The sequence below is a fragment of the Gossypium arboreum genome, chromosome 13 (assembly GCF_025698485.1).
Source record: "Gossypium arboreum isolate Shixiya-1 chromosome 13, ASM2569848v2, whole genome shotgun sequence".
Lineage (NCBI taxonomy): Eukaryota > Viridiplantae > Streptophyta > Magnoliopsida > Malvales > Malvaceae > Gossypium > Gossypium arboreum.
In genome coordinates, this window is record NC_069082.1 from 53,165,750 (window position 1) to 53,183,110 (window position 17,361).

A 17,361-nucleotide genomic window follows, 5' to 3' on the forward strand; every position below is an offset into this window, starting at 1 on the left:
ACAACTAGATTCTGAGCTCATTTTCTATAGGTGATATAGTAGTCGTACCCAAGCACTATGACTACCCATTTTTGTTAAAATGGAGTAATTGCTTGTCTTTCTGCTAAGAACTTAACTTAAGACTCTGGTGGTTAGTTCTTATCTAGAACTTTCTTCCAACCAGATAAGCATGTCATTTCTTTACTATTAATAGAACTGCTAACATCTCCTTGTCATAAATGGAGAGTGCTTGATGCCTAATCCACAAACCCTTACTGAAGAATACCACAGGTTTTCCCTTTTGGTGTGACATTGCCCCCACCCTTAGCCACAAGCATCAATATCTATAAAAAATTCTTCCTTGAAATCAGGGAGGGATAATACTGGTGCTATACAAATGACCTGCTTCAATAGATCAAAAGCTACTTGCTTAATTTCAGTCCATTTACAAGGAGTATCCTTCCTGAGTAGGTTAGTCAAAGGTCTAGCTATTACTTTATAATGCTTGATGAACATTTTATAGTACCTTGATAGTCCGAGAAACCCCTCTCTCTACCTTGGTAATATCCATAATTACTGTCCTTCCAGCTATAATGTGACCCAGGTACTCAATTTGATGAGTACCAAAGGTGCACTTGTTTTATTTTGCAAATAGATGGTTATCCTTCAACGGCTGCAACACCTCTCTCAGATGAACCAAGTGTTTAGTCCAGTTGCTGGAATACACTGAAATATCATAAAAAACATTAGAACTGACTTCCTCAAAAGTTTCTTAAAGATAGAATTCATAAGGGCTTGAAAACTTGATGGGCATTGGTTAAGCCGAAGGGCATAACCATAAATTCACAATGTCCCTCATAAGTTTTAAAGGTTGTTTTGAATATGTTACCTTTCCACATCCTTATTTGGTGATAGCTCGAACTTAAGTCAAGCTTGGAAAAGAAGAAGGTCTGACCAAGCTCATCCAATAGCTCTTTTATGAGGGGTATAGGAAACCTATCTTTGGTAGTGAGTTGGTTAGTTGCCTATAGTCCATACATAGTCTCCAACTTCCATCCTTCTTTTTCACCATCACAATAGATGAGGAGAATAAATTGTTACTTTCTCTGATAATTCTAGCTTCTAACATCTCTTGTACAAGCTTCTCGATCTTTGCCTTCTAGATGAAGGGGTACTTGTAGGCCCTAACATTAACTACCTTGGACTCATCTTGAAGTGGTATTTTATGGTCTTGCAGTATGATAGGAGGTAGGCCTTTTAGTACATGGAATACTTCAGTGTACTCCAAGAGTAATTATTGTAAATCTTCCTGAATCAGTGTAGAGGCCACAAGTATTTTAGTCTGCTAGCCAGTAGTGATGACCATTGGATGAGGACCATGCTCCACCATATGCAAACACTTTGATAACTAGTAGCCAAAAAGAAGTTGCAAGCCACTAGGCTCAATTCTTTGGAGCAAACACATTTTTCCATTATATTCGAATTACATTGTAAAGGATCCAAAATTCAATACAATGGACCTTAGTGATAGAATCCATTGTGTTCCCAACACCAGGTCACACCCTTTTATTGACAAGACCATAAAATCAGTCATGAATTTATGCCCTTGTGCTTGCCATTCCACAGCCCTACACACACCTTTTGGTGCTCAAGCCCCCTCCATTAGCTATCATGATTTTCATTTGACATGATTGTTCAACAGGTAAGTTGAGTCTTTTAACCAACCTAAAGTCCACAAATTTATGTGTACTCCAAAAATCTACTAAGATAATTACTTCCATCTGTTCAACCTTGGTTGATAGTCTCATGGTGTTATGGCCCTGAGAACCTTGCAAGCTATGCAAAGATAGGGTTGGTGCTGTAGCTTCAGCCTCTTTGTTTGAATTCTCTAAGTGTTTAAAACAATCCTAAAATTCCTCCACTGGTGTTGCCTTACTATCTTCCAACAAGTAGTGTTGAGATTCTATTATGAGATGATAAAATTGAAATTTCACACATTTATGCACTGGTGTGTATACTTTGAAGCACACCAAAAGCATAAGCCATTTTTTCTCTTGTCTTTCATTTCTGCTTGAGACAAGGGCTTGGTAAGGGCCTTTGACCCACAAGAGATTGTGGCAGGTCCCCCAATAGTTGGAGAGTGGTTTTTACCATAGTTATCTTTAAGCTAGAAAATAAAGGTTTACGATGCCCTCCACTACCCCACTCAAAATGGTCTTCTTAAGAATGTTCACCATAATACCTTTCACTTGCCTATCCAACAAATATCGTTCCACAAGTGTTTAGGATTTAAACAACCTAAGGTACTGCCTTAATTCTACCTTAAGGTTGCTTATAAATACACTTAAGGCATAGGTTTCAGGTAAATGTAACTGGTTAAGGATACTCACAAATTGGTCATGAAAATGATCCACTATTCCCTGCTGTCTCAGGGTCACCAGTTTAGTCATCAAGTCAATGAAGTTGGTGGAGCCAAACCTTTTTTGTGGGCCCCTGGTGTAACACCCCATACTCGTAACCCACGCCTGGTGTAATGCCCCGGGTATGACACAAACATTCCCCAAGTCACCAAGACTTGGTCCAAAATAAAATTCTTTCAATTTCTACTTTAAACTTCTTATTATGGGCCTACGAGCCCCAAATCGACCATTGAAAACTATTTGGGATCAACTCGGGTACTTAAACCATCTATAGAAAATTTTTCTTTGAAACAGGGCACACGCCCGTGTGGCTATTTTGACATGGTCGTGCTGATTTCCTGTGTGTCTCACACGGCCTAAGCAATACAAGGACACACCCGTGTCCTCCATTCGTATGGAATTAATTCTAAATGCACACCTACAGGGGTTTTCACACGGCCTGGAACACACCCGTGTCCCTGGCCCGTGCCCTTCACACGGCCATGACACACCCGTGTCCTAGCCCGTGAGCAAAAACATGGACATTCTGTTTCTGACGTCAGCAACCCCAAAATGTCACACGGCCAAGGCACATGCCCCTGTGCTAGGCCATGTCCTTCACAGGTTGAGACACACGGCCGTGTCTCTACCCGTGTGTTTACTACCATGCATACTAACTTGAAAATTTTACTTGTAGGGGATACACGCCGGACCACATGCCCAAAGGGCAGACAGTGTGTCACACATGGCCTAGACACACGCTCGTGTGTCTACCCGTGTGGACACTATAAGGCTATTTATCAAGCCTCTTTTCCACCCTTACTTACACAACCTATACAAAAGCAACCAAAACCGTTATAAGACTATCTCATGCAACCAAATCAGCCACAATAGACAACATTCCATTTGTGAATTTCACTCATCCATGAAAATAACATCTTTGTATATAAATCAAACTGAATGTTAGTCATCATTCAAGGCTTAATACAAAATGGAGCTTTTCCAACCCAAGCCAACACATTTGGCCAGTTCTCAATGACACAAAAATAGTAAAGTCTAAGCCCTATACATGCCATATTTAAAAATATAAATCAAACTATACCGAATGCTTTGATTCATAGTATGATCGATATCTCTGACTTCCGTTAATCCTTGAGCTAGATGGGCACCACTATAAGAAAATGGAAAAGGAGAGGGAGTAAGCATAAAGCTTAGTAAGTTGCACATAAATGAATATACAACATAACTTTACCATTCATCAAAAGCTCATAACATACAATTGGGCATAAGCAAAACTTACTCATCAATATTCAGTACACATCGTATATCATAAAATAGGCTCATATTCTATATATACCAAACAGGTACCTGTACCACTCACAACAAAGTTATACTTTCCTCTTTAACTTGAAATCATAACTTCCACCGTTGAACCATTTGGAACACTATCAGATATTAATTAAGCCTCAAACATGGGGTAAGGTACCGATACCATGTCCCAGACATGGTCTTACACAAGCTCTAGCATATTTGTGCCGATGCTATGCCCTAGACATGGTCTTACACTAACACATCTCATAGTCGATGCATGTCCCAGACATGTCTTACACTAGCACTCGTCTCAATGCTGATGCCATGTCCCAGACATGGTCTTACACTGGCTCTCATAATGTGGCCGATGCATGTCCTAGACATGTCTTACACTAGCTCACACAAGTGACCCAAATGTCATGCCATGAATATCCGATTTATTTCCTAGGTTCAAACGGGAACTCTATTATCTCTATTACCATCATGCTTTCTCCATTCCAAAATCAAGCAATTCATGCTATGTTAAATTCAAGTACAATTCAACATATACATTAACATTGTAGTTGTATTATTTACATACAACTTACCTCGGATTACAAAATGTGGCGAGTAGTTGATTTCGTCGATTTGCTTGGCTTTCCCCTGGTCTAGGTTCGAATTTGTTATTTCTTGATCTATAATAACAAAATGCACTTATTTAGTCACTTTATCAATCTAGGCACTCTACAATTCATAATTGAAAAAATGACGAAATTGCCCTTAGACTTTTGCAAAATGACCATTTTATCCTAAGCTCGAAAATCAATTTTTATCTAATTTCTTCACATCTAAAGCCTAGCCAAACCCTTTCTTCTCTTATAGCAACTCCAAATTCCCACTATTTCACACACTTATCATCTATTTTACAACTTATGCAAAATAGTCCTTTTATGTGTTTTCATGCTAACATATTTCACAAAAGTTGTTTATAAGACACCCAAGACGCATTTTCTTCCATAAAAACTCAGCAAACATTACAAATCCTTTCATGCCAAAACCCTAAACTCTTAATCATTTTGCAAAATAGCACCCTCATTTGAAAGCTTATGCTTCAAGGGTCTCAAAAATGCAAAAATCATCAACAAAGGGTATGGAAATCACTTACTTGTGAGTCAACTAAGTTGCTGAAATTTCAAGCTCCCAAAAGCCCTATTTTTGCTAGAAAAACTGGTGAAGAATGAGAGGTGAAAGAGATGATATCATCCTTTGATTATTTTATTTCTACTTTAGTCAAAAAGTCAAAAATCAATTACCAAACATTGAAAATTTTCAATTCATTGTCCCCTATGGCCGGCCACCCTATTTCTAAGAGTCTAATTATCCTTTAAAGGCCCCCAATATTTATTCCCTAGCTATTTGACACCTTTAGCTCTCAATTCAGTACTTTTTCACTTTATGCGATCTAGTTCTTTTTCGCAATTGGGCTCACAAACGTTAAAATTACTTCACAAAATATTTCATGCATTCATATAATCATGCTATAACATCAAAATAATAATGGAATAATTTATTCGACTCTGAATTTGTGGTCTCGAGACCACTATTCTAACTAGGCCCAAAATCGGGCTGTTACACCTGGCATAAGTTTCCCAAGACAGTTGATACAGTCCCTTTTGTCTTTGGAAAAAGAAGTGATGCCAATCCAAGACTTTTCCTTCTAAGTGAAGCATAACTGTCCTTAGCTTATCTTGCTCCTGAACACCTTCAACCTCAAAAATTTGCTCTAGCATAAACCACCACCCCCTAAAATCTCCACCATCGAAACGTGGCCACTCAAACTTGAAATATCTTCCTACCGAGTCCATCATACTCGCCCTCAAATGGAGGCCCACATGGACAAATTCAACTATAAGGGATAACAACAATAATTCTTTTGGTTGAAATCCTAGAAGGGTGCCACCAAGTAAACCTTTCCCTTTGTCTGTAGAAAAGCCATGAGCAGCAGCTGACACATGCCCCATGTACTGTTCAAAAAAACTTTAAAGCTCGACCCTAATGTCCCTTTTTATCTCCTCATGAAACTCCTTGAGACGAGAGTCTATTCAAGCATCAACCTATGCTTGTAACAACCCTTACCCATACCCGAGACCGGGACCAGGTATGAGGCATTATCAGGCATGTACTTGAACATTTTCAGGAAATACGAGTTATAAAATTTCGTTCCAATTTGAAACCAATCCAATAGCATCTTGGTGTCTCTATTATGAGCCTACGGGGCTCAAACGTACATTGAAATTGAACCGGGACTAAACCGAGGATCTAATAAAAACTTAAGAAAAATTCTGAGTTAATGAATTAAGAAAAATTCTGAGTTAATGTCTCACACGCCCGTGTGGAGACATTGCACACGCTCGTGTGCTTTGGGACACGCTCGTGTCCCTTACCTGTGTGAAATTAATTGAATTTATTTTCTACATCGAACCTACAGAGGTTTTCACACGGCCAAGCACACACCCATGTTTCTGGCCCGTGTCCTTCACACGGCTTTGAAACGCCTGTGTCCAAAAACTCGAGTATTCTGTTTATGATGTCAGTATGCATTTAGGGGCACACGGCCAAGACGCAAGCCCGTGTGTTAGGCCGTGTCCTCCACAAGGCTGAGACACATGGTCATGTCTCTACCCATGTGTTTACTACCATGCATTCTGAATTAAAATTTTAGGTGCAGGGGACACACAATTATGCCACACGCCCATGGGGTAGTCCGTGTGTCATACACAGTCTAGACACACGCCCATGTGTCTACCCGTATTGACCATGTTAGGCTATTTTTCAAGCCTTTAGTCACCCTCTAAGATATGTTCTCACTTATAGGTTTCCATAACATATAGCCAGGCCTAATTATACTCTCAAATGACCTCGATAAACCTCATTGCATGTAAACCTCAATTCATCGGTCTTACACATGCTAAGATTATTTCTCTTGTGTCAAGGATGTCTATGCCTTATAACACATTCAAGATTGGCTCATTATTATAACTCATTTTCAATTATGGTCTAGCCATCCCATGTGATTCGGTCATGTTACATGTGTATCTACTTATGATACACAATGTTCATTCATCTTAACAAAATGAGCCAAATCCTATGGCCATGTGCATGTGGACATGTACACCTTACAAACCTTCATATTGGCTAATCAAATAACACATATTACAAAATTAACAAAAGCCCTATACATGCCATTAAACAAAATAAGAGTATTTATATACCAAAGCTAGACAAGATGATAGTGTGTTGACTCTCCAATTGTCTTCCAATCTTCGTGATTCCACGAGCTTTATAAAATAGGGAAAAGAGAGGGGTAAGCATTTACATGCTTAATAAGTCCAAATAACTAGAAAATAAACTTACCAGTTTAATTAGCATGCAACCATATTGGCAAATAAACCAACAAATATGGAATGGTTTCCCTATCACATGCACTCCATCAACAAGTTGGTCACATAACATCACACTATGTAACTTATCTAAGATGAGCTCATCATTCAACGTTTTCATTTTCTATCACATATTAATCCCGTTGAGTTACTCAGAAAATCTCGATGGATTATCCATTTACCGTCAAGTCATAAGAGTGATCATCTCATGTATGCACTCCTGCGAACCTCACATCTTACGGCGGGATTACCAGTCCAGGCTAAATCCCCAGTAATGTAAACACATAAGGTGATGTCGAGATTACCAGTCCAGGCTAAATCTGTAACACCCCTAACCCCTATCCATCGCCGGATAAGAGTTACGAAGCATTATGAACAAAACACAAATCCAAACATTCGCATATTCGTATAAATCAAATTCATACATATGTATAGAGTATGAAGTTGTTTTTATTATAAATTGCAATCTTAATTGTATTATATATACAAGCCATGCTTCAAAAGTTTAACCATATCAAAATCACGCATATAATAAATAAAACAATTTGCTTATTTATACACATTTGCATGTTAACCCATATCGACCTGTATCACACGACTTTATAAACATTAACTTATAAAACATTAGCTAATATTTTAAGATAACTCAATATACTTTTAATATTACTAAAATATGCAAAAATGACCTTGATAACCATAGCTATTATCCAACTTAAATGTCGAATCCATCAAACCAACATTGTTAGCTAAATATCATGCCAATATTACATATACCTATCACATGCATTTCTCATTTATTTGACTAATGAAATTAATCACAAAAGTAGTACAAAATTTTATCTTTCAATCTTAGGCTAAAATAGCCATTTCATAATCATATAACTTTACTAATTATGCACATTATGCTGGTCCAAATATTCATACAATTATCCAAGACATATGTATACCTTCCTCGCCATTACAAACCATAACATAAATGACCAATTCATAAGCAATATTATCATAGGCATATATATATATTGGTTTTTCATATTATTAGCCGAATGCAATTACACAGCATTTACCATTTCTAACTTGCAAATGCACAACCGATCCTTAAACCATATATTTGGTCATCAAATTTATCTTCTAAGGATCTAACTAATTTCACAACTCCAATCAAACTAATTATGCATCATGTCATAATACTTACGCATTCCTTTACACCAAAAGCTGAACCATATAACCAATAATCAAAAACTTTCAAATGTCTAATTATTAATCAAACATGTGTCATAAATATATATATTTGTAAACGTCTATCTCATAGGTAAGTTACTAGTTATATCACACATGTATACCTAAGTATATCCGCATATGCCGTTATGTCAAATCACCTTTATGGCATAATATATAATCAAACTGATAGGGATCACAAACATTTATTTTGATATGGTTAGACCTTATCGAATATTTTACCAAGTTCATACGTATTTCACCATATCAACATTAACCCTTTCAGACACAAATAACAATTCATTTCATAACTAATTCACAAACTAAAAATTACCATATTTAGAATGCAAACACATCACCAAGACATTAATCAAGCTTTAAACACATGGCATATCCATTTCACATATTACTACTCACGTTCGACAATCCATATACAAAACCGTTCATCATATTTCATGAGCATAAAAGCCGAATCACATATAGTTAATATCCATCACTTATATTTTATTACTTAACCAATTTCAAATATACTTATGTACCAAGTAATAAATATATAATAATTTTTTACCTTGTTCGGACATAATCAAATACTCGTTAATGTTAAATTACATATAATACCTTAATTAGGTATGACAACCTAATCCACATAAATGTTTATCTATTCAAATATCATAACCAAATCGCCCAAATATACACATCCAAAATCACCAACCAACTTCTATACACAAATAGATATCACCACCTATATCATTCATCCATGGCACATAGCATAATAACCAAAACAAACATAAGCCATAAACAAACAAGACTGAATTCAAACATAGAAATTAGGCTATTTTCGCATGGCTTAAATTACACAGAACCAAAATCCAACATTTCAAACTATAATCTAGCCTATAAATGCCATAGGTTCAAAAATTTAGCTTATAAAATACCGAAGACAGACGATAGTGTGATAAGCTTCTCTGACGATTCCCGAGCTCATAACTTGTATCCAAAATCTGTAAAACAGAGGTAAACAAAAACACATACAAAGTAAGCTTTCATAGCTTAGTAAGTCATAAGCAAATAAACAACTTAATGACATAATCAAATCATTTAAACTAAACCAAATTATACCGTAATAGTTACTTTAAATCTTAAGCTTACAATTTCATGCATTTTATATATATTTTCACATATAAACTATTTAGGGTCGAATGCACATATACATATTTTGATAAACTATCATACGATTTCCAAACCAAAATATCTTTATCATAGCTAGTACATATACATTTATGTATATATATTCGTAAATCAAAGATAACAATCGCTACATATTCATATTATATGGTCGAGTACACATACATATATATAAGTAAAATATCCTTCAATTTCACTCTAAATATCATTATGTGAACACATTTACTTTTACTCATGAATCAAAATACAGCTTTTTATGCATATACTTGTAAGTCAAAGTATAACAATCATATATATATATATTTATATCAATGGTGAATATACTACCAATTGCATATATTCACAAATAATTTCAATAATGTTCATATTATTTAGTTACAAGGCCGGATACCTTTTTTTTCACATTCACATAAATTCTTACTTTACTTTAAGCATGTTTTGCAACAAATATTAAGTAACTTACTCACTTTGGTTCAAATAGATAATAAACCAATTCATACCTGATCATTTTAGCTTACTTTTGCACATTTGTTCACAACTTATCAATACCCGATGAACCATTCGGAATTGGATAGGACACTCGGATAATCACACATATATCGTACAATGCCAACGTCCCAGACGTGGTCTTACATTAACCACATATCGATGCCGCTATCCCAAACAGGGTCTTACTCGTACACATATATCAGAGCCACATATCGATGCCATGGTCTTACTCGCACATCATATATCGAAATCCTATGTCATGACATATGTATCCTAACTATTCCTAAGGTTCATACGGGACTTTCGGACGTCGTAACTCGGTCGAAACGAATTCAGAAATATAGTGGCCAAGCTTGTATACATTCGGCTATTGTAGATATAAATTCACATATTTCATTTCAGCATATATAAGTCACATTTAATTAAAATTAAATACATCTATTTGCTTATAAACTTACCTTGGATGATTAAAAACGGAACGGGACAACTAGTCGACAACTTTCGTTTCCCCCCGATTCAAATCTGATTTCTTTGGTTCTTGATCTAAACATATTTAAATTAAGCTCATTCAAACATATTTTCATTCAATTTAGTCCAAAAACACATAAATGGGAAAATTACCATTTTACGCCTAACATTTACAATTTTTACAATTTAGTCCCTATTGCACAAAACACAAAATATACAAAATTTCAAGATACCCATGTTTGGCCGAATATCCCTAGTGTTCATAAAAGTCCATATATTTCATTTATTTCACATTTTAGTCCCTCAAATTATTATTTTTGCAATTTAGTCCTATTTATTCAAAATCATCAAGAACTCCAATACAAAATATGTTAATCTAAAACATATCTTTCATATTTTATCATCAAACAAAAAAAAATCACAAGCTATCAGCAATGGCACAACTTAAAATATTCATCAAAATCAAAAATTAAAGCATGGGTTTTGTAGTACTCGAAGCAACGATCTCAAAAACGTAGAAGTTATCAAAAACCAAACAAAAAAATGAACCTTGATTGAGCTTGAAAGGATGGCCGAACCTAGGTTTCTCTTTTTCTTTTCTTTTGTTTCTAATTTCGGTCAAAAGATTGAATAAAATATGGCTTTCTTTTATGATATAATAACATATATTAATGTCTTTATTTAATTACATTTTTAACCTTAATAAAATTATAACTAAATCATATATTATAAGCCCATTATCGTCCACCCTTTCTTAAAATAGACTAATTGCAACATAAAGACTCCCATTAATAAAGCCATTAACAACTAGGTCCCTTTTAGAAATAACCACCAAATTTTCATTTTACGCAATGTCCTTTTATTAAATCGGACACTCAAACGATAAAATTAAATCACGAAAATTTCACAGATATAAATTCACAAAAAATAAACACAGAAAATCATTTTTAAATATTTTTCTGACTCGGATTCATGGTCTCCAAACCATCGTTCCGATTAGGTTCTAAATCGTGCTATTACAAAATCCCTTATAGCGACAAACACCCTCAATGAGCTCGGATCTGAATTTCCAGTCCAAGCTAAATTCAAACCCTAATTGGATTACCCGTTCGGGCTAAATCCATAATGTACACATATTCTTCGAGAGGCTCGATCACTCAAGGAACACCCGTCCGGGCTAGATCCTTTCTACATTTGAGATCAACAATTACCCGTCCGGGCTAAATCCTTTTCTGCAACACATGCAGGATCTCAAGTCATATAAGCCATGGTTTATCCATCGAATTTCCCTTTTTACTTCAACCGGGACATTTATTATCATATCATTATTATTGACATATTTCATGGATTTTCATCCCATCATTATAACTAAATATCATGCATTCATAACACACATAACTAGGCATATTAATAGTTTACTTAAAGTTATTCGAACTTACCTAGATTTGTCTTGGTTTCGTTTCGGTTATTCCAAAACCTTTCGTTTTCCTCGATCGAACTCCAGAATTTGCTCCTAGGGGTTTATAACAATAAAATGAATCATGAATACCTTACATTATTCTTTTTGAGCCTAAATTTCATCCCCGGACAAAATGATCGTTTTGCCCCTAACCTTTCACATTTTTACGATTTAGTCCCTAGGCTCGTATAATAAAATGCATGTAATTTCTACCTTACCCAAGTCTAGCCAATTGTTCTTTCCTATTATGGTAGCCCACATTTCTCCATTATTTAACATTTTTACCACATATTTTATACCTTTTGCTAAAAGGTCCTTTTATGGGTTTTTATTGAAAATCACTTAGAAAAGGATGTTTAACACACATACAACTTTCATTTCCTCCATAAAACATCAAAGAATAAACATGTCACACATGGGTCACTTTACAAACATGAACCCTAGCTCAAAATATGGGTAGAAATGGAGAGAGTAAGCTACCCGGATTTCAAAAATGCGAAGAACATTAAAAACGAGGCTTGGGAGCACTTATTATTGAGCTTGAAAATGTTGAAAACCCTAGCTATGGAGGGCTTGAGAAATTCGGCTGGATGAGGGAGAAGAATGGCTGATTTTTTCCTTCATTTTCCCATTTTATTTCATTAATTAGCCAAATGACCAAAATACCCTTAAGCCCTTTCTTTAAAATTTTATCCATACATGTCCATTTTTGTCCAAGAACTTAGAAATTGGGAAAATTTCTCTTTAAAACCTTCTAATTAATAATCTAAAGCAATTTCATACAAATTGCTTCTAGAATCCAAGTTTTGCAATTTATTCAATTTGGTCCTTATTTACCAATTAGACACCTTACTCATAGAATTTCCTCATGAAACTTTAACACATGCATATTTTCATATTCTAAACCTCATAATAATCATCAAATAAATATTTCAAAATCCAATTTTTGGTCCCGAAACCACTGTTCCGACTAGGCCTTTTTTGGGATGTTACATTTTTCCTCCCTTTAGGAACTTTCGTCCTCGAAAGTTTTACCAGTAAACAGGTTCGAATATTGGCTTCTCATGGTTTCTTCTGACTCCCATGTAGCCTCTTCCACACCATGTCGATGCCATAAGATTTTTACCAAAGCCACATCTTTATTTCTTAGCTGTTTAACCTCACGAGCCAAAATCTTGACCAGTTCCTCACCATAAGTCATATTCGATCTAATTTCAATCTCCGTCGGTAAAATCACATGAGAGGGATCTGATTGATATCATCTTAACATAGATACATGGAACACATAATGAATCTTTTCTAGTTCTGGTGGCAGTGCCAAGCGATAGGCTAATGGTCCAACTCTTTCAGTGATCTTATATGGTCCGATAAATCTTGGACTCAATTTGCCTTTTCGGTCAAATCTCAATACCTTTTTCCATAGAAATACTTTCAAGAATACTCTATCTCTAATTTGAAATTTGATCTCTTTTCTTTTCAGATCAGCATACGACTTTTGCCTATCCGATGTCGCTTTTAAACAGTTACGTATCACTTTAATCATTTCTTTTGTTTGCTTGATCAGATCAACTCTGTAAATCTGTTTCTCCTTGAGTTCCGTCCAATATAATGGAGTTCGGCACTTCCTGCCATACAAGGCCTCGTAAGGTGCCATCTTCAAACTCGTTTGAAAGCTGTTGCTGTAGGCGAACTCTACCAATGGCAGGTATTTCTCCCAGCTGCCCTGAAATTCAAGGATACAACATCGCAACATATCCTCCAGAATTTGAACCATCCGCTCAGACTGACCATCAGTCTGCGGGTGAAAAGCTACACTAAAGCTCATCTTTGTACCCAAGGCTTCTTGTAGCTTCTTCCAGAACCTCAAAGTGAATCTCGGGTCTCTGTCTGAAATAATCGATAGCGGTACCCCATGTAATCTCACAATCTCAGATATATACAAGTCGGCCAACTTGTCAAGTGAATAATCTGTCCTTACCAAAATAAAATGAGCCGACTTTGTTAACTTATCAACCACAACCCATATAGCATCTTTCTTTGTCGAGGTCAATTGTAATCCTGTCATGAAGTCCATAGTGATTCTGTCCCATTTCCATTCGGGGACCATTACAGGCTGTAGCAAACTAGAAGGTACTTGATGTTCAGCCTTAATTTGCTAGCATATCAAGCATTTTGATGCGAGTTTGGAGATGTCTCTTTTCATGCCATTCAAGGATGAATAGACAAACGGCTATCATGTACCTCTTGCAAAATTTTCTGAATAAGTTCATTATTCCTCGGTAACAAAAACTCTGTCTCTGAACATCAAACATCCATCAGGACTAACCTGAAAATCTGATTCAATGCTCGACTCACATTGAGCTCTTTTAGCCTGTAGGATACTATCATTAGTCTGAGCATCATAAATTTCCTGAAGAAATGTCAGCTTGACCCTTAACTCTACTAAGACCGAACCATCATCAAACAACATCAATCGATTGTTCATGTCCCTCAATTCAAATAAACATTTTCTACTCAACACGTCGGCGACGACATTCGCCTTTCCCGGATGATAATCGATGATCAGCTCGTAGTCTTTAATTAATTCTAACTATCTCCGCTGTCTCAAATTCAGTTCTTTTTGAGTCATTAAATACTTCAAACTCTTGTGGTCTGTGAATATACGACAAGTCTCACCATATAAGTAATGCCTCCATATTTTCAAGGCAAAAACAATGGCAGCAAGCTCTAGGTCATGCATCGGATAATTCTTCTCGTGTGGCTTCAACTGCCGTGAAGCATAAGCTATCACCTTGCCATCTTGCATAAGTACACAACCCAATCCATTTAAGGATGTATCACTATAGACCACAAACTTTTTTCCCGGCTTAGGCAATACTAAAACTAGAGCTTCAGTCAGCAATATCTTCAACTTTTCGAAACTCTACTGGCACTTCTCTGTCCATTCAATCTTAACGTCTTTCTGTAGTAACCTCGTCATCGGAGTTGCGATCATGGAGAATCCTTTCACAAATCTTCGGTAGTAATCGGCTAAGCCTAAAAAGCTTCTAACATCTGTTACATTTTTAGGTGGTTTTCATTCAACAATTGCAGAGATTTTACTTGGATCAACTCGGATGCCATCATTTGAAACAATATGACCCAAAAACCCTACTTCTTGGAGCCAAAATTCACTCTTGCTAAACTGAGCATACAATTTCTTTTCTCGTAAAGTCTGCAACACAGTCCTCAAATGTTTCGCATGCTCCATCTCATCCTTGGAATAAATCAAAATGTCATCAATGAACACAACAACGAACTCGTCCAAGTAAGGCTGAAATATCCTATTCATTAGGTCCATAAATATGGTCGGTGCATTCGTTAACCCAAACGGCATGACAAGAAATTCATAGTGGCCATACCTCGTTCTAAAAGCTGTCTTTGGCACGTTCGACTCCTTAACTCGCAACTGATAGTAGCCAGATCTCAGGTCTATCTTAGAGAATACAGTAGCTCCCTTCAACTGGTCGAACAAATCATCGATCCTTGTCAAATGATACTTATTCTTGATAGTCACCTTGTTCAATTGCGATAATCTATACACAGCCTCATTGAACCATCTTTCTTCTTTACAAATAATACGGGAGCACCTCAAGGCGAAAAGCTTAGTCTTGCAAAACCTTTATCCATCAGCTCTTGCAACTAGGCTTTTAATTTCTTCAGCTCAGTTGGTGCCATCCTATATAGAGCAATAGAAATAGAAGCTATCCTTGGCACCAGTTTAATACCAAACTCTATCTCTCTTTCAGGAGGTAATCTGAGTAATTCCTTCGGGAACACATCTAGATATTCACATACTATTGGCACAGACTCAATCTTCAACTCTATTTCCTTAGTGTTTAGTACAAAAGCAAGGTAGGCTTCATACCCTTTTTTCATATATTTTTGAGCAACCATTGCTGTGATTACAACCGGTGGTGTGTCCAATTCTCTTGAAACAACCCGTAGAACCCTACCATTTGGGCACTTCAATTCAATATACTTGCTACCACAGTTTACAATTACATTATGAAGGGCTAACCAATCCATGCCAAGTATTACATCAAACTCATCAAATGGCAATAATATAAGGTTAGCCGGAAAACAATGACCCTGAATTGTCAAAGGACAATTCTTACAGACTTTATCAACCAGGACTGACTTGCCTAATGGGTTTGACACTCTGATTATAAATTCTGTATGTTCAATGGATATATTCATGCTAGACACCAATCTCATACAAATGTATGAATGCGTTAACCCCGGATCAATTAAGGCAACAGCACAAGTATTAAAAAGAGAAAAAGTACCCGTGATAACGTCAGGACCAGAGGCTTCCTCTCAAGCGTGTATTGCATACATTCTTGTCGGGGCTCGAGTCTCTGATTTCATGGTATCTTTGGCTGTAACTCGACTGCCACTAACACTTCTAGGATACTTTAGAGGTCTACCTCATGGAATAAGAGTACTCAATTTCGGGGTTTCTTCTACCTCTTTATCGGTTTACTCTGGGCAGTCTCTGAGAAAGTGGTCAAGATAACCACATCTATAACACGCATCACTCTTCATTCAGCACTCTCCGAAGTGAAATTTATTACAGTTTTTACACTTTGGCTTTTGGTTATCTACACTCCCCACACTAGTCACCATCGGGGAGGAAGACTTCTGATTACGTTGTTTGGAGCCTCTCGCTCTACCCGAATATCCTATCGATGAAGTGGAGCGTTCATGTTGGCTCCTCGATTTCTTTGTGAAAAATGAGAGCATCTTACCGCTAGATCTCTTGCTCGTAACTCGAACTTCTCTCTTAGCTTACTTCCTTTCATTATTGAGCTCCTCAACCTTCTTGGCCCGATCAACTAATGTGGCAAACTCTCGTATCTCAAGGATCCCAATCAACAGCTTTATTTCCTCATTCAGACCTTCCTCGAAGTGTTTACACATTTCTAACTCTGTTTGAACCCATTCAGTTGCATACTGACTTAGCCTTACAAACTCCCTTTCGTATTCCGATACAGTCATAATTCTTTGTTTGAGTTCCAAAAACTCCTTCCGTTTCGAGTCTAAGAACCTTTGGTTGATGTATTTCTTCTTAAACTCAGCTTGGAAAAATTCCCAAGTGACGTTCTCCTTTGGCACCACTGAAGATACGGTTTTCCACTAGTGGTATGCAGTATCTTTTAAGAGTGACACGACACACTTTAAGCACTCCTCAGGTGTGCACGATAATTCGTCCAATACTCGTATACTGTTCTCGAGCCAGAACTCGGCTCGTTCAGTATCATCATTAATCTTAGCTCTAAATTCCTCAACCCTGTACTTTCTAAGCTTGTCTACAGGGGCTTTACCAATTCTTACAGGTGCCATACCTCGTGGTACTTCCTCGTCAGGTTGGTTAGGGAGCGGGGGAGGTCGTGGT